At 43.6% G+C, this 18,390-nt stretch overlaps 1 protein-coding gene across 1 annotated transcript in view; it reads left to right on the top strand.

The window, feature by feature from the left end:
- The first annotated feature begins 201 nt into the window (after positions 1 to 201).
- kank3 (KN motif and ankyrin repeat domains 3) overlaps positions 202 to 18,390 on the top strand; it is a 59,785-nt gene continuing 41,596 nt past the window's right edge. Inside the window, exon 1 of the mRNA XM_079505066.1 lies at positions 202 to 313. The gene's annotated coding sequence lies outside the window, so the exon portion shown is untranslated. The remainder of the gene's footprint in view (positions 314 to 18,390) is intronic.

Genomic DNA, 18,390 nt, shown 5'->3' on the forward strand with positions numbered 1-18,390 from the left:
CATTTTGCAGGGGACGTCCCGGCCACAGGAACCCGGACCTCACTTTGAGAACCAACCAGAACCACTGTAAAATAGAAGGCAAACACACGTCATTTTGGCGCCATCTGACTGCAGAGACGCAGCGGCACCGCCCCCTCGTTGCTCATTGGACGAGTTCGCCGTCAGTCATCCAATCGGTGAAGTTTTGAAGAGACTTGAGGCAAAGAAGTCGCGCAAGAAGGACATAATTTTTTCCGTCCTCCTCCCAAATGTATCATTACCTCCTTATTACCGCTGATCCCAAGAATGTCAGCGCACATCTGACTGACGCAAGGTAAGACGCTGCTCACATCTATCGATCCCTGGTCCATCTGCATTGATCAAGGTTTTTACACCCACACATTGGCTACTAGAGGAAAGTTTATCAGAGGACTCTCAACTTTGTCTTTGGCTATGAATTGAAATAGATTAGGCTAATGAGTAGCCTAATGAATGAGTGAGTTGCGGTGTTGTTGTGCTGCTGTATCGTAGGTAAACTATGGTCTGTCTGTATATCGGGATTTATTTATTGGCATATGTTGTTGTTTTTATTAGATACATTTGTCAGGCTATTCGTGTCGCGGGTGGGTCCGAACCCCCGGTATGGTATGAAGTCAGACAGTCATACGTTTAGCCTATGACTATGTCATTTGTCTTTACTGCAGTTTGTAAACCTCTTTCGAAGAAGTGTCAGTTGTGTTTAGAGGCCTATAACAAATACAGCTGTTTTCTTTTAGGCTTAATTATAGAACAAACTCAGCTTTTGGCATCATCTGCATCTTCTTTGCCTAATAATGAAAAATAAATTGGCCTGTGTTTTTAATCAGAACATGTCAAACAGATTGTCCGCTGTGGAAGCTGTGATTGCTTATAATGAATGCATATTTATACATTAGTGTCACGTTTTGGCAGCACAGCAGTAGCCTATAAATGACTATAAAGCAGATTTAAGTACCATGACATTTTGGATGCATGTGGGACAGCCCAGCAGAGCGGTTGTGTGTGTGTGCGTGTGTGTTCACAAAGTAAACATGTCCCCTTCTAAAACAATAGAAGGATGGGAATGCCCCCTCCTCCCATTGTCTCATGACCGCTGACATCCCATCTTTATGGTCAATCCTGTCTCTCATTATGTTGCACATTTATCTCAAGCCGCTCAGTTGTATTTATTTAATTTAAACCATATAATCTGCGGCTCCATGACATCCAGGATGGTGACTCGCAAATTTATAGTTTGTTTCTCTCTTGTGTTAACTTTGTCCATAGCAGAGTTAGAGCACTGGTTCTCAATGTGTGGTCCGGGGGCCCCCCAATGGACCTAGGGGGGGTTCCAGGGGGCCCCCAATGGACCCAGGGGGGGTTCCAGGGGGGCCCCCCCAATGGACCTTGGGGGGGTTCCACTTAAACGAGTGATAGGAACCTATAGGCTATCCGTATTTTGCACTGTAGATTGGTAACCCAGAGATAAAAATCATATTGAATTGATAGATAACTTCTTTGGCATTCAACAATATACATACAAAGCACCTTGAACAAAAGCTTAGATTAGAGGTCATTGTTGTTGTAAATGCAGATCCAGTGGATTGCAAACGGATCAGTGATTGCCAGATTTTGCTAGGGAAACAAGCAACCAGGTCTACGAAAACGAGCCCAAAAGAAGCAACTAGGCCACATGAGAACTTTCAAACCAACCTAGACACATCGACTATTTGTAAATAGAAGATTGGGCCCGCTGGCCTAGTGGTCCAGGCGCATGCCATAGGCTCTGGCCTGACAGCATGTCGCGTGTTCGAGTCCCGTTCATGAGGACCTTTGCAGGCTTTGCTGCATGCATGTCTCACCCTTTCTCTCTCTCTCCCTCTTTCCTGTCATTCTTCACTTGTATCTATCAATAAAGGCAGAAAAGCCAGATCTACAATATGTTGATTGGCTATTTTCAAAAGAATCTTGGAAAAGAAATGTGAAAACTCTTGAAACATTTTAACAACACCATTTAGCATTTACATAAATCTGGTATGGGGTGTCTGCCGGCAGAAAATGTTTTCAGTCTGTGGACAAATACACATTAAACTGGTTTAAACAACTTTAGGAAACACGCCCAAGTAAGCAACTTCACTTTAGCAACAAGCCCCCCCCCCCCCCCCCCCCCCCCCCCCCCAAAGAAAAAACGCTTACCAATATTTCCAAGCAACTTTACAGAAAAACAAGCCCAAAGTCACTTATTTAACATAATAAGCAGACATGGCAACATGCCTGACCCTGTGTTGCCTGTCATGTCATGTGAGTCTATGTCCTTAAGCTGGCTAATATAATAGTGTGTTAATTCCGTTGATCCTTATCTCCCATCAGACGGGTTTAGACGGATCATCCCTGCAATGTCTTCCATTACATTACGCACATACTGCTTCTGATCCATCACATGTCCCGCTTTAGTTCTGCTGCGCTGCGCTCCGGTTTACATAACATCAGAACACCAAGAGGCACATCCTCTCACGTAACAATAGAAGGAAACTCCAAACACAACCAAACAAAAGCGATGAAGTTGGCAAGCCCAGAAAGAGCTATATCAGTAATGTAAATATTAACTACTTGAACCCTATAGCGACGGACACTCAGAACATTCAGAGAAAATAGCAGATCTACTATAGCACGCACTGCGCCGTGAGCTCGTATAGGCTGGCTATTTTCAGCAAAAACATTTGATGTAGAAGTGGGGGGAAAAAGGAGCGTACCTAGTATAGCGCCCTGGGGCGCTCCGGTCAACAAAGTACAGGCTATAGGGTTTAAGTGGTTAAAGTTTAAAGTGGGCTGAAGTGGTTAACAATGCGAGTTATGGGGACGAGATGACACGTGACATGTCTGGCCTGGAATGACCACACAGTGTCCAATCAACTTTTCACAACAAGAACTTCCTCCTAACCTCATGAAACGGCCATTCTGGGCTGTTACCTCGTGAACATAATATTGTCCGGCCATGATGTCACTGATTATAGCTCCGGTTCAAATAAAAGCTCTGTCATCGCCGGAAACGCAAACTAGTGCCGATGTAAAAATACCACACGTCTAAAAACTGTCACTGGCGTATTATGTAGACGTGTGAGAAGTGCCTGAGAGGTGGGAGAGGAGGAGGAGAGGATGAGGCAGTGACAAACACATCCGTGTTGATTTTGACAGCCCATTTTGATTTAGTTTTAGTCACAGTCTTTTGAATACATTTGTTTTTATATTTTTTGTTATCGGAAAAGTTGTTACTCGACTAAATGTCATACAATTTTAGTTTACTGAATCTACAGTGGATTTTGTCGACTAAAATGTATTTTGGCGGGCCTTGATTGATGCCGTCGTAAAATGGCTGATTTTACACTTGGTTGCATGCTGAAAATAGCCGATCTACAAGCTCACAACACGTCGCAGATTTTCACAACACCCGAAGGCAACCAAGCATAAAATGACTTGTCTTTTAGTTCTACTCGATCTCTTCTCCACTAGTCCCTTCCTTTTAGTCTAGTTTTTATTTGTTGAGGAAATCGACAATATATTTATTCTTAGTTTTAGTCATTGTTTTTATTTCGTTTAGTGGACAAAATCAACACTGAAACACATCAGCAAACCACAGCTGATGAAGACTGTTGTGTGTTGTGGAGACTCCCCATGCTAATGCTGCTTCTGTCACAGCCAGATGATATCTCTGAGCATTGTTACTTCATTTACTTTGTTTATTTAGACGACACATGAGACACCACCGCATATTAATTAACTATACATATCAATGCAATGTAAATCCTACCACATTTAGCAAAGCTGCTAATTTACATCTGCAGTACCTTCAAAAAACAAACAAACAAAAAAATTGATTAAGAATGGTCGCAAGAGTATTGTGTTTGTTTCTGACACGACATTACAGATGTAATTGTGCCAAAGCCAACTACTCGACTAAATTACATGTAGGCTACAGAGAATGAGCCACTTTCATCCCGCCATCCCTATTTTGGGCATGCCATTATATAATGGAATTTCATTAAATTTGTTCCCCTATTCGTTAAAATGCCTTAGAAAGAAAATCAGTGATCTACAAGCTCACATCACCACGTAGACTGTACAATACAGACAGTATAAAACCAGGCTTAAATAGTTCAAATCAGACACTGACGAAGGCTGGATAGCAGAAACGTTTGTCCTATTAAAAAGACATGGAGAAGAAATTGAAGAAGTTAAATCACTCATTCAGAGTGTGACCCGTCACCCATTTAAATGTTTTTGGACTAAGAGGATATTGCACCAGAGGAGTCAGTGGTGGTGGTAATAAAAAAATTGTCTAAACAAATGAGTTGACCACTAAATATCGTCTCACACATGCCACAGAAACGAAGCAGCCAAGCCCTCATTTGAGCAAACAGGCACTGGCTGGCAGACCTAGTCCTGCCCCCTGCCTGACACCCTCCACCCCATCCATCCCTCCCAGCTCCCACGTCTAATTCCTGTCATGTTATCTAGGCTACTATATCACCCGGGAGGGTCATTGTAGCGAATCCAAACACTTAGCGCCTGTTACATGTCCAAGCGTGAGGCGTTTCAACAACATTGATGAGCTCCCATGGGACAGCGAAGTGCCGGTGGCGCTCACTCTGCAACAGTACCCTGGGGTATGACTTACGGTCTGACCTCTCAAAAATAGAACCACTGTAAATTTAGTGAAGGGTGTCACGGGGGGCCACTGTAAGCGTCTGTTATACTCAGGGTCGCAGTGAGGAGAAGAAGGTATTCTGCCTTTATTCAGGCGTATAGTATAATCTTATTCTTCCGGCTTTCTTATGTTTTCTTACGTTTATCACATCTTCATTTTGGTCCTGGTTTGAGGTGAACTGACTTGGCCAAGTGCTGCTGCTAAGACTCCTGAATAGTGCCTGGAAACATGCAGCCATGTGTCTTTCTAGCCACATTTGGTTTAATTTCTCCATCCCAGTGTTGGTGTGATGATGCAGTGAGTGAACACTGGAACCCGCGGTCTGATTTGGAGCCAGTGGTTTGTTATTCTAAGGATAATCTTGGAGATAACAGTTGTAACACGTCCAGGAATCATTCCTTGCTCCAGCATTAAGTTGACATTCACTGATTACAGTCACAACAGTAAATGTAGGAGTGTGTGTTTTCAAACATTCCAAACGCACACTTATGGCCTGGTCTGTGAAAATCGCCCTGGTGCCTTTATCTTTTAAAGTTTAAGCATTTTGTTCTCAGGCAGTAATTTGCGCTAAGTGTCAGGGCCTACATGGAAGCTGATAGCTGAAGGCTTTCCCCATAATTAGCAGGCACCCACCCTTTGAAAATGGAAATTACCACTTTCCGCATTGGTGCCAGATTTCTCTGATTGGAGTGGCTTTTCAAATTGCTCCTCAAAGAGGGAAAAGCCCTTCAGAAGTCATGTTTAGAGTTTGGAAGATATGCAGGCTGATTGTGTTTCTGTCTTTTTAAGTCGGAGTCATTGTCTGCCTCAGTGTCAACATACTAGTGTAAGCTTTCACACACAATGGAACCCTCTTTGTCTCCATTTAAATTGTCTTTACACATCAGATCATTTGCTCTGTCTTCTGAACTCTTAACGTTTGTGTTGTGATTACTATACTATTACTGTCTGGAAAGCCGCTTATCATAAATACAGTCCGTTGACCATTTGAGACTAAAGGCAGGGGTCTTCAAACGTTTAACAGGCCAAGCAAGGACCCCCTACTGTAGCTGAGAGAGAGATGAAGCAGGGAAGCCCCACTACATATTGTGTTGCAGGTTAAACATTCTCATAGATAGCTTCGTAGACTTGTTTGACAGTACTATCAATGTGTAGCATTGTGTTGGATTCATGTTAATGTGTATTAACGTTGTGAGCTTGTAAATCGTCTATTTTCGGTTCAAGTGGTTAATGTAAAAAAAAATGTTCCTATCGCACAAAGCTCTGGCGAACCCCCTGTAGTAATTCTGGGCACCCCTGTTGAAGACTCCTGGACTAAGTTATTACCATAATGCTTCATGTCATAATAATACAAAGTACAGCACAGCTATCTGTGCTTCCTTGGCGTTAACAGCCTTACTTACTGGAACACAGCTGTTGTCAATAACATGAATTTCCCTTTGTATAATAATACATCTTTGAAAGTTGTCACTGTAGCTCTATCTAACTATCCTCCCCATGGCTGCCTGTGCTCTGGACAGCATGGGAAATACTGATTGAGAAATGCTGGGCTAAATATAACCACACCAAATCAACTGCTAACATGCAGGCTTGGGAAAGAGGCACTTATCAAATCTTGTGTGCCCTGAAATCCTGACTCGCAGTGTGTGGAATCAAAATCTTCTCACAATGAGAACGCAAATAATCCACTTCCAAAAGGACTTCCTGTAATACTGGCCTTCATGATAGCACGTACAGCATCATGGAAACTCAATGTATTGTTATGGATCACAGAGCAGCAAATTAGCTTGACAGTGGATGGAAAATAAACATATTCCCCTTTGGATGTAGAGAAGTTGTTGTTTCTCTTGCCCAGGAAATCTTAACCAGTCCAGAGAGAGAGAGAGACGTATATAAAGAAGTCTAAAGAATATTCATATTATAATATTCAATCATTTATTGAATTATTAATTATTATTATGGGTACATTTCAAACGAAAGCACAAGTTAATACAAAAACTGCTACTAGGATGAAACCAGGAAAAGCACAAAGACTTGTTTACATCAGGGTCCTCCATTTTCAATTCATCAGAACATTTAAAGACGTACAAATATAGGCCTACACTTCTGTGAAAAACAGGAAATCGGCCTGGGCAGTGGCTCAGCGGTCCAGGCACCTTGGCTGGTAAGCCAGCTTTACAGCATGCCGCGGGTTCGAGTCCCGATCCCGACGGGATGCTGTGTCCTCCCCCATCTCTCCCCCCCTTTCCTGTCTACCTACTATTACCTGTCAAATAAAGGCAAAAAATAAAGGCAAAAATATCTTAAAAAACCGGAAATCATCATATATACATCATAACATGTACCTGTACATGTTATGATGTATATATGATGATTTGCTCAGAGCAACAAGAACATAACAAGAAAAATGTGGGAGTAACTCTTGCCATGGGGCAACCAATGGTTCCAAACAAACATTAGTGTGTATAGTTTCAAACGCGTATATCTTTTCTACGTCCGAGCATAGACATGGTAACGCCCCGCCTGCCTCTGATTGGCCTACCGACACTGCCGGCCTTACCAGAGTTTCCTCCGAGGTGGAGATCACAGTGATTTGTAACTCACTAACAACGTAGTATAGTTGTCCAACTCTCAAATAAAAGTATAGAATTGGATCAAAAAAGTTAAAACCTTACGGAAATGTAGCCTATTTATAATATGTACGGTATGCAGTGCTGTGCTGTAAGGGTTAGTATTTATATGTATGAGTGCTGTGCTGTAAACACTGAAAGATATCATTGTACCTACATTGTAATAGCAGGTATTAGAGTAACAACAGGAGCAAACAAAAGAGGACACTCATTTGTTTGTACTTTCTGTTTGCTATCTCAGTACAAATCTTCTCCCAGCTGTCTGCACTTTTAATCCTGCAGTACAGTAGCATGCATTATTGATTTCCTCACTCTAAATTCCCATTTAGAGAATTGAATTATGAGATCTCATGGTAGAAGACATTCTCAAGTACTATTGCTGTGAAATTTGATGCCGCACATTGGAGCGCAATAAACTGTGACACGCCACCACACAGATTGGTACTAGTATTGTTTCTAAAGTGTAGGTTTTTATTATTATTATTTATTTATTATATTATTTATCTTGTTAAAAACAAAATATTTGTCTGCTCGGACCCTCATCTGAAGTTATATTGTGCCAGGGACCCCCATATAGTAGCCTACATTTGTGTATTCAGTGTTGCGTATAGCATTAAGTCATTACAGGCTAATCACTTCAGCTGTGAGGCTAACATTATCAACACATTATGTATAACTATATTACTATATTAGTGTGTACACACACACACACACACACACACACACACACACACACACACACACACACACACACACACACCACATTGTGAATGACCTCATAGTATGCCGATGGGTATTTTTACCTTAACCATGTGAATCCTAGTGTCCAAATTTCTGGGTCCGAACACTGGGCCAAAATAGCTCACAACGTATGCGTTTTGAGCTTCTAGATTGGCTACTTTGGGCGAAGGGATTCGGTGTACACAGGGAGAAAAGACAGACAGACCTAGTACAGAGCCCTGGGGGATCCCGGTCAAGTAAGTATACAGGGTTTAAGTGGCTAATAGTTTGCATAGTTCTCGTGGCGCTTTGTAGGGCAAGCATTTTGAAAGATATGGACCCACTGCCCTGTCATTAACTGACATTCTCAATCCACGAGATGCTCGCGGATTAGTATAATTTCCACCAAGGAAACAACTGACAAATAATCACCTACTGTATAGTTCAGTAGTTTCCAAGGAGCCAATAGCACCGGTTGACATCTGGAAGGCAGTTATGGGAATCAAACATCTGGATGCACCAATTGCTACTGTAGTGAAGGAAACAAATGGGTCACAGACTCGGCTGTACTGTGTATGCCGCTTTTGTTCTGGGCTGGAGTTTCCGGATGCTTTGATTGTTTTGTTTTATGTAGGCTACACAAAATGTAGAGGTTGGCTCGGCTCTCGTATGGAAATCTTGTATGTCCAAATAGAAAAAGAATAGTGGATACAATTGTTTTGTAATTGTTGGATGCTTATTCTTTGATCCGATGTACAGAGTTGCAAGCGCTTGTTAATGCTTTTCATTGGTTCAATATTTCTAAAACAGTCTGTGTCTCATAGGAGGGCTGTGGGCAGTTCAGAAACCCGTCCACCAGTAACATCATCGATGGGGAATCCAAGCTAATAGAAACTGCATGCTTTCTAGTCCTGAGAAGTTGCAATGAAAATGGAAGCCATTGTTCTCACGATAATACAAATCTAAACATTTTTGTAAAAATATCTTGTTTAAAAAAAAATCTGCCTAACGATGATGTCACTGGTGGATGGGTTTCTGAACTGCCCAGATCCCTCTTATGAGACACAGACCGAGTAGTAAAAAATTGTGCCATTTTATCATGATTATAGGACCTATTACATGAAGATAGGTTGAAAAGGGGTGAAGTGGTCCTTTAAATTTGGTGAGTTCAAAACCAACTCAAAAGCCACTCAGCTTTGTCTGTTTTGGTTGGCGTCAGGATTTGCTTGTGTTTGGAGCTGGCCAATGGCATTTGAAGACGAACCCTCTCTTGGGTCATACAGCTGACAGTTTGTAGAGTGGGCTGAGCGACGTCGCTACCAACAGGCCTGGATATTGTTTCATAAGTGTGGCTCACCACAAATGAAAACAGGGGACTGTTTGCTCCCAGAATGCAATGTGACTCTGACTTCTGCAGCGGAACCGGCGCCAGAACAGCCTGGACCGGTCTCAGAGGCCAGTGGAAACAACGGCTAACGGGTGAAAAATGGGAAAACTCATTTTTTGGGGTGGGGCTTTTTCATCTGCTCCTCAGGGATCTGTTACTGGATGGGACGGGACATCAGTGCTACAGTATATGGGGAATGGGATGTGTCTTTCTGCAGACTGCTATGCAGATTGTTTTCAAGGACGTTGATCTGGGATGTCCCGGTGGTTGCTTACCACTGACTGAGAGCACTGGTTCATAATCTGTGCCATCATGTGTTATCCCCTTGTCCCTGCCTGGTCTCACTCTCTCCTGCCTATTAAAGAATAAAGAATGGACGCCATAGCATGTATTCTTATGATTCCTATACGAGATAATCTAAAACACACTGCCAGGCTGAAGAGGTGCTTTTTTGAAATATTCAACTCAAATACTGTATTCTGTACTGAACGTTATAAGGTCCTCAGATCAGATCATATTGAAATACAAATTTAGAAAAGGTGTGTCATATCTCAGATTTCTGACAACAGGCTAGTCAGTGGTCACATGAAGTCCGAGATCCACACATGAGAGCCATTTCCATGTGGATCCAAAGTCCTGTCATTTTGTTGTGAGGACTAGGGTTTGATTCCATTCCATTTCCAACATTGAGGAACCAAATTGGGTTCCATCACATTTGGAACCATTTTCAGAACCGGTTTATTACACTGTCAGTGGTTCTCAAACGTTTTCATTTCAAGGACCATCGTAACTCTGAGAGTGTACAATTTGAACCAAATGCACCCTTATGGGTCCATCTATTTGTTTCCATTTGTTCACTCCCAGAGTTACAGGCCTGCAAGGGTCCATTTGGAACCCCCTCAAGTCACCCTGAGGTCCCTGGACCTCACTTTGAAAACCACTATGATAATATGTATGCAATAGAGGGTATGCGCATGCTTAAAGGGAATGGCACATCGAGTGGCACATCGAGTGGCAAAGCAACATGCAAAGTGAGTTTAACATTGTTTAATGTTGTTGATGCAATCAGATAAGACTTTTCTGATTGGATGTATGGGCTGTCAAGGCCAGAAAGTAGTTTTTTGCCACTCAGTATAGGCATTCCTGCATAACTTCTGGGTTTGATGATGATGTCACGCGCATACCCTCTATACTGTATGTACGATTGTCTTCATCCAAAAAATGTAATGAAAGTCAAAATTAAATCGATTTTTAAATATATAGGAATCATTAAAGAGAATCAGTTGGGAATAATTAAAATCCTAGCCGGATCCCAACCGTGTCTCGCTGCTGCTTCAAATCAATGTCATCTTTTTCTGTCTCTGCAAAGACAAAATAATAACTGGAGGGTGCTGGGGGGGGGGGGGGGGGGATGCTGGACTGTTCACGTTTCTTTTACAAAAAGGACATTGTTTCCAGCGAGAGTTTCCCACTAGAAGAATGTCTTCGTGTCCAGTCTAGTCTGCATGGTGTTTGGATCTCTACGAGTTCCTCACGTGACACCCAAAGTTGTCAATGGACCCTGGCATCCAAGTTCAACAGCTCCCACTCGCTAGTCGCTGTGCTTAAGAGAGCTTCAATGACAGGGAAGTGGACCTGCATATCTGTCTGCCATTCCTACAGGCGCTGGTGTAAAGTAACTACTGGACTTAAGAACAATTTTTAGTTAAAAAACAACAACTTTACTATATATTCCAGTAGGCCTACTTTTACTTCTACTCCTCAGAGGCAATTATTGTACTTTTACTCCACTACGATTATTTGAAAGCTTTTGTTACTAGTTACTTTGTAGATTTGGATTATTATTCAACAAAACATACATTAACCACTTCAGCCCTATAGTATAGGCAACATTCGGCTTGCAATGCACAGTGTGAGCTTGTTGATCTGCTATTCTCAAATTATTTTGAATACATTTGAAGACTTGTGAAAGTACTTTCTACTCTTGGTACTTTAAGTAAATTTTTATACCAATACTGCTGTAATTTTACGCAAGTACATTTTGAATACGGGACTTCTGCTCGTACCAGAGCACATCTACGCTGCAGTATTGATACATTTAGTAAAACATGTGAGTACTTTTTACATCACTGCCCATACAGGCTGTATGAGGCTGCTACGTCTCCCCCAACAGCTTGTTCATGATACTTTATAGAGTGTGGGAAGCTTGCAGGCACATAGCAGCCTTTGTCACGTTTTGTATGCAAATAGAACATCCTCCAGAGCTGAACTCATGTGCACGAGACTCTTGTAAATGGTGAATGACGCATTTATCAATGGTGGTAAAAGTACTTTTTTTAACTTACAGTAAATGAAAATATCAATACTGCAAAGTACAATTACTCTCTTACAAGTAAAAGTCCCGAATTCTAAATTGACCCGAGTAAAAGTACAAAAGTATACCAAAACTGTACTTTAGTACATCAGTACTTGAGTAAATGTACTTAGTTACTTTACACCAGTGACATTTTTATAGCAGCCTTTATCCAGGCCGCCTTTACAATGTGCATTCAGTCATTCACACATTGATGGCTGAGGAATCCATGATGCAAGACACCAACCTGCTCATGGGGAGCAGTTGAGGGGTTCAGTGTCTTGCTCAAGGACACTTCGACACTATAACCCAGGGAGGGCCGGCGGGGGATTGAACCGGGAACCTTCCAAATCCCAAGCGGTCGCTCTACCTCCTGAGCCTCTGCCATAGGTAGCCTGGAAAACAGACAAATCTGCCATTGCATTGTTTTTGGTCTGGCACCGCTCTGTTGTGATTGGATTTCACTCCCTCCGAAATAGTGAGGGACCAATCAGGAACCAGTATGCAAATATGGGGCAGGTTTATCACCAGAGGCATTTTTTTAATCCAGCCCTCCCGTGGAAATGCAGGTTCCACGGCGAGATTCGCAGTGATTTTAGTCCGCCCATGCCAGGCTACACCGCTGCCACAGCCTGTCTGTTGACGGTGTTTTGAAGACAAGCACGTGGCGTGATGTGTGTCTGATGACAGACACATCAAGCCCTGTGGAACCCCGCCCCCCGTGGCCTTTATTGAATTCACTTGGTGACATCTTGAACCTGGACTCAGTGGGGAGAGGCGGAGAGTTAAAGGAGGGGGTGGGGCGGGTCATTTATTTTAGTGGGACTGAAGAAAACAAGGAGGCCTCACAAAAACTTGACGAAAACAGCGTCACCACCAAACAGTGGCATAATGCCTCATTGTGGAGGCTGAATGTGGCGGATTGTGTTGGGGCTGGTGGGGAATCTGAGGAGGGAGGGGCTGGGAGGATATGAGACACATGTGATGTCTGCTGTTTGAAGTCAACCTGATTTGGATGAAGAAGGGAGGAGGAGAAGAGAAAAAAAAAAAAGCAAAATCATTGAGATTCCTTTTCCACATGAAACGTTCTCCCCGTCTGTTCCCCCATGGCACGGCACAGCATGGCAGGACGGTCCCATGCAGGGAAGACTTGTGGTTTTGTTGGTGCCGATCTAAATGTTGATTCAGACCGGCGCTATTTTTCGCTCGGAGCGTTCGGATTTCTTATCCGTCTATCCGATGTGCCGCGCTTGTCGTGGGAATAGCCGATCTGGGGGTGCAGGGTTTAGTCGTGGGTTTAGTCTCTTCGCAAATCTTTGGTCTGAACTAAGCTTAGGATAACAGCTGGAACTATAGGTGGCATGCTGTTACTTCCCTTAACATGCAGGGCCTCAGTCAGCGCACAGCTCCCCCCCCCCCCCACACACACACACACACACACACCAGCCTCACACTAATGACATGTTATCTAAGCTCAGCATGACGTATCATGTGATGTTAGCCTCAGTATGCGTGCGTGCGTGCGTGTGTGTGCGTGTGCGTGTGCGTGTGCGTGTGTGTGTGTGTGTGTGTGTGTGTGTGTGTGTGTGTGTGTGTGTGTGTGTGTGTGTGTGTGTGTGTGTGTGTGTGTGTGTGTGTGTGTGTGTGTGTGTGAAGCGTACATGTGCTCTCAGGTTTGCAGTGTTTTCCTGTGTCCTGCAGGAAGCGGTGCCTCAGGCCAGGACGATGTGCTTCCTGTCAGCAGCAGACCCCAGTTCCTCCGCTCACACAATGGGAGGTCTCCCTGGGGGCGCACAGTGTGTGTGTGTGTGTGTGTGTGTGTGTGTGTGTGTGAGTGTGTGTGTGTGTGTGTGTGTGTGTGCGCGCGCATGTGTGTGTGTGTGTGTGTGTGTGTGTGTGTGTGTGTGTGTGTGCGCGTGTGTGTGTGTGTGTGTGTGTGAGTGTGTGTGTGTGTGTGTGTGTGTACTTGTATTACTATACTTTTGAGGGCCAGAACAGTATAGTAGTAGTAATTTGAGAAATAGACATTGTGAGGACCATTTTCCTGCTCGTCACAAGATAAATGGTTGTTTTGTTCAGGTCAGGGTTAAGGTTTAGGGGTTGGCATGGCAAACGCCTGGATTACAAATCAGGCCTGATTTAGCTGATCTCCACTGCGTGCGTGCGTGCGTGCGTGCGTGCGTGCGTGCGTGCGTGTGTCAGAGAGAATGTTTGTGTGAATGGGTGGGTTTGTTTTTATGTATGTACTGTGTGCCATGAGTGTGTGCGTGTGCGTGTGTGTGTGTGCGTGTGCGTGTGTGCGTGCATGTGCATGTGCGCGTGGGGGTGAGGGTGAGGGTGGGTGTTGTCAAGAAGGGGGGTGGGTCTTCCCTTGAGGAAACTGCAGATTTATCCCAGCAGCTGAGAGGCCCCTGCCTGTGTGTGTGTGTGTGTACGGCGTGTGTGCGCGTACGTACGTGCGTGACTCATGCTTCCATCCATGTATGTGTGAATGGTACACATTCATTGTCATGTTAAGCAGCAGGATGGTGAAAGCTGTACATGGACTGAAAGGGAGGATGTTTAGAGGTTGGTCCTCCGAGAGCAACAACAAAAAAAGATCTAATCTGAGCCGGAGTGTGTTTGGTTTACCGTATGTCCTTCTATACAGCGCTGCTGCTGTGGAGATCTGCACCTCCTCCGTTTGTCAGGCACAACTTTCTCAATCTCTCTCTCTCTCTCTCTCTTTCTCTCGTTTCCCTTTGCGGGAAAAGGGTGTTGTTAGGGATGAGGTCACTTTTCCACAGCATGGCCCCAGGGCAGGCCACACAGAGGGCCTGCATGGGGACCAGTTGTGGCTGTCAGTGTCACCATTACACAGAGACGTTGAGGATTCATCGTCACACAAATAATTGCAATTAACCATTTAATTGTTGTTGTTTTTTTTTCATTGAACCTTTAAAGGCTTCGTAATCACAAATTGCACAGGGCAGATGTGACAAATAACTTAAAAATAGCCAAAATAGTCTGTGCATAATAATCTATGCACAGCTTTGTGTGTCTGTACCACGGAATGTGATGATTTGATTGGCTGAGCACGGAATGTGATGATTTGATGATGATAAGAGCACCCCTCACTTCACACAAGTGTGATTTTTTAAATGATGCTTGAAAATGTATGGACATTTTTCAACATGGGAATGATTGACAATTATGACAAAATCATTGTTTATTTCAAATAATTGCGGGGGGGGGATCCCATGTACAAATATGATTATTTTGGGGGGGTCGCGTTCTGAAAAGGTTGAGAACCACTGACATAGCATACTGTAGCATTGCCATACAGAATTGGGGGTAATTGGCGACGTGACATTGAGAAATAGGTCAAAAGTGCAACATTTCGCTCCAACATTAACCCCAATTGTGGATGGCTATGGTATGTGACACAGACTGGGGCCACGGTGATGGATGAGGTCACGCATGGGGCTCTGTGAGAGTCCCTGCATGGAGGACATAACATGATACATGTACGTATGTTGTTGTTGCAGGAAGTGTATAGTGCTGTGTTGATTTCCTCGACTAAAAGTAACTATTTTTCTCACTGACTAAGCTATGTTGACTGACTAAGTATATTAACAATTTCGTCAACAAATGAAAACTAAAGTAAAATGTTTGGGAGCGACTAGTGGAGAAGAAGTTGTTTTTTGTTTGGTTTGACGCAGGTGTCACGTTCCGAAAATAGCAGATCTACAAGCTCACAACGTTGATTGTAGATCTGTTTTCGATTCCCCGTCATCAGTGCTAAGTGGGGTTGGCGAAAGGGCCTTTCTGTGTGGAGTTTGCATGTTCTCCCTGCGTCCCCTGGGGTAGGTGCAGTAACAAATGCAGTAATCCTGGTCTCTAAACTGCCTCCCCCTGGCCAGCCGGGGTGCCGGGGAAAGGAACTGCTTGGAATCATTTGTTCCTTCCACGCATATACGTCCAACTGGGGAAACTTCTCCCTGTCCGATGAAAAGAAGTGTAGCGCCCAGGATTACATTAGACAATTATTGACACTGGGTGAAAAAAAATGGGTTACAAAAATCGTGGGATAAAAATGTAAGCCAAAAAAATAGTCAAACTGTAAATTGAGACTTGAATCCAGCAGCAAAGCTAGAGCAGTCAAATGAAAACGAGTAAAGTTCATGTAAAGATAATAATCACAGAGGGATTTGGACATACAGTATGCCTCAATCAGAAGCAGGTTGCGGTTGTAACAATGTGTTTTTCTGCCATGGAATCCTTCCAATGAGGGCTTGATAAAGTTATCAGTTTTAGTGGTATGTCTGTAATTTCGTTTATATCGAATCATAGCCGGGAACATTATTTTTATTCTGTCTTTAAGGGATCATGTAACATTCAGTTCTGCGGTTGGGTACGATATGAGCCTTCTGCTTGACAAATGTGTGTCTTATGTGTGCTTGTGGTTTTTTGTTTGCGTGGGCCTGCATTTTCATGCGTTCGTTTTCATCTGGAAGTGTGTGTGTGCGCATCTCTCTGTCTGCATGTTTACGCATGTTTTCGTGTGTGTGTGTGTGTGTGTGTGTGTGTGTGTGTGTGTGTGTGTGTGTGTGTGTGTGTGTGTGTGTGTGTGTGTGTGTGTGTGTGTGTGTGTGTGTGTGTGTGTGTGTGTGTGTGTGTGTGTGTGTGTGTGTGTGTGTGTGTGTGTGTGTGTGTGTGTGTGTGTGTGTGTCAGCGTGGCTCTCAGCTGGTTAGGAGTGGGGGTGTCGAGCGGAGGAATGCGGCCTCCCTTCGCCCTGTAATTTGCTGCCTGTCATCAACTCGGAGGAAAAAAGAAACACCACAGTAACATGTGAGTTGCTCTGTTCTCGGCTCAGAGCAGAGGATGTGAGGAGAGGATGTGAGGAGAGGAGGTGAGGAAAGCTGGCATAAGAGAGGATTAAAGTTTTCAGTCACGACAACAACAGACTTCAATCCCTTGCATTCAATAGTCGGCGTTGATGATTTCGTCGAGTAAAACGATGACGAAAAATGTTCGACTATCTTTTTTCACTGACAAACGACATTAAATGAAAACAAAGACTAAGCTATGATGACTAAACTAAGACTACATATACTGACAATTTCGACGACAAATAAAAACCAGACTCAAACGTTGCCTGTAGATCAGCTATTTTCAGCATCCAAAATACATTTTAAATTAGTTGACTAAAACATTTCAGATGAATGAAATATGACTAAAACCAAATCAAAATTTGCTGTGAAAATCAACACTGCATAGAGTCTAGTCCATACTGTACTGTAGATATAAAAGAATCAGACCAGTCTGAAGTGAGTGGTACTGTACTGTACTGTACTGTACTGTACTGTACTGTACTGTACTGTACTGTACTGTACTGTACTGTACTGTACTGTACTGTACTGTACTGTACTGTACTGTACAAGCCCTCCTCCCTGGTGTAGCAAGCTTCCGCTCATGCTTCCGCTATGCTTCGCAAGGAATCTCGGCAAAATGTTGCCCCCTCTCGAGTACACACGCCCCAGAGCCGGAAGAGGCGTCTACCTTTATATGTCTTATGGTCCAGTCTAGGAATCAGACTGCCTGCATGTGTGTGTGCGTGCACGGCTGCACGTGTGCGTGCGTGTGAACATGCACGCACGTGTGAACATGCACGCACGTGTGAACGTGTGAACATAACTTTTCAGTCATGAGATTTTCTTCTTGTTTTGCTTTAATCCCTGACAGAGGAAGTGTAGTAGTAGTGGGGTTATGAAGGAGGGAGAGGGGTGGAGAACGGAGTGAGGAAGAGGAGAAGAGAGGAAAGGAGGACGACGATGAAGGAGAAGGGGGGGGTGGGGTCGGGGGGGTCGGGGGGGTCAGAGGGAAAGGTGGATGAAGTAAAGGAGAAAGATTTGCCTGTTTTCTCTCCTCATGGTATCAGTACAGCATGGCATTATGGAAAAAAATCGTATCCAACGATAACAAAATATTCAAAGTGTTGGGTCTGAGAGGCTAAATGTCATCTAATTGTGGTCCGTGGCTCAAATGCAGACTGAATAATGGGCCTTGACATGAAAAGGGTTGAAAAGCACTGGTCTAGATGGATGGATAAAGAGAGAGACAGACAGACCTTTATTACATCGTCATCATGAAAATACCACAGTTATGAAACACAGACAGACACAGAACAAAAGAAACAAAGAGAGCGGGAGGTATTAAGAGCTCTGCGTTCACACACACACACAGATACAAAGATACAGTCTACCATTCATTTTCAATGTTAGCCAGCGACGTGAAGCTATATGTTTGTATACCTGCTACAAAAGATACAAAGATACAAAGCTGCAAATAAGTTGAACTGGCTGCAACTTCAAATACAGAGTTACAAATATGCTTTGAATCTTTGCATCTGCCCGTACTGTGAACGCAGCATTAGACAGCATTCGTGCTTGGCCCACTGACTGCACTTGTAGACACCTGGGATTAGCGTAACATTGGCTTATTAACAGCTATAAATACAAATGTTTTGTGTGTGTGTGTGTGTGTGTGTGCGCGTGTGCAGTGAGACATATGCAGTCTATAAGAGCGGCTGGTTCTTCTCTGCACACAGTGCTACTG

The sequence above is a fragment of the Electrona antarctica genome (assembly GCF_951216825.1).
Source record: "Electrona antarctica genome assembly, chromosome: 7".
NCBI lineage: Eukaryota > Metazoa > Chordata > Actinopteri > Myctophiformes > Myctophidae > Electrona > Electrona antarctica.